The following is a 624-nucleotide window of genomic DNA, read 5'->3' as shown; positions in this document are numbered from 1 at the left end:
CGGTAACGCGCAATGTTGTTTGAAAAGCGCAATCAAACGCTCTCCTGGTTTATAGGAGGTCACTTCTGTTTGCTTTGAAAGCGAATAACATTGCCTACGTTTAGCGCTTTTTCTTGTCTTGTTGGCTGACAAGAGGCGTGCAGCACGCTCAAGTGCAGAGGATTTCGATGGAGCCGAGCCAGCGCAGTGAAAATAGATAACCGGGTGAGGAGGATGGTGCCGGCGTGTGCGATTGGTCCGCTTCCTCTTACCAGCTAGCGGTGGCTGGTTGAAAATCGCGGCGGCATGCAACGGAAGGTTAAGAATCCCGTTAAAATGGATCCTCAGCAAAGAAAAGTTGGCAGAGCGATGTACCATACGTACCGAAAGGGCTCGATAGCATTATACTGCCATGCAAAAATGTTTATTATACGCAAACAAATCCGTGCTCTCCGGTAGCTCCGAGTATCCAGTGCTTGAGCGATCGGCGGCCAGCCATCTTCATTCCTTTTGGAATGGGGTAGTTTATTCAGAAAAAAAAATCAGTTTTTTTCGGCATATTAATTCACCTTTAACGCGTCACCCGACGCGGCGAGTTTTCGCGGTTTTGTGGCGTGGGGTGACAGACAGGTGAAGTTGGCGCCG

This window comes from Dermacentor andersoni, chromosome 1 (genome assembly GCF_023375885.2).
Source record: "Dermacentor andersoni chromosome 1, qqDerAnde1_hic_scaffold, whole genome shotgun sequence".
In the NCBI taxonomy this organism is placed as follows: domain Eukaryota; kingdom Metazoa; phylum Arthropoda; class Arachnida; order Ixodida; family Ixodidae; genus Dermacentor; species Dermacentor andersoni.
The sequence above is the reverse complement of the archived record's forward strand: the minus strand, read 5'-3'. Positions refer to the sequence as shown.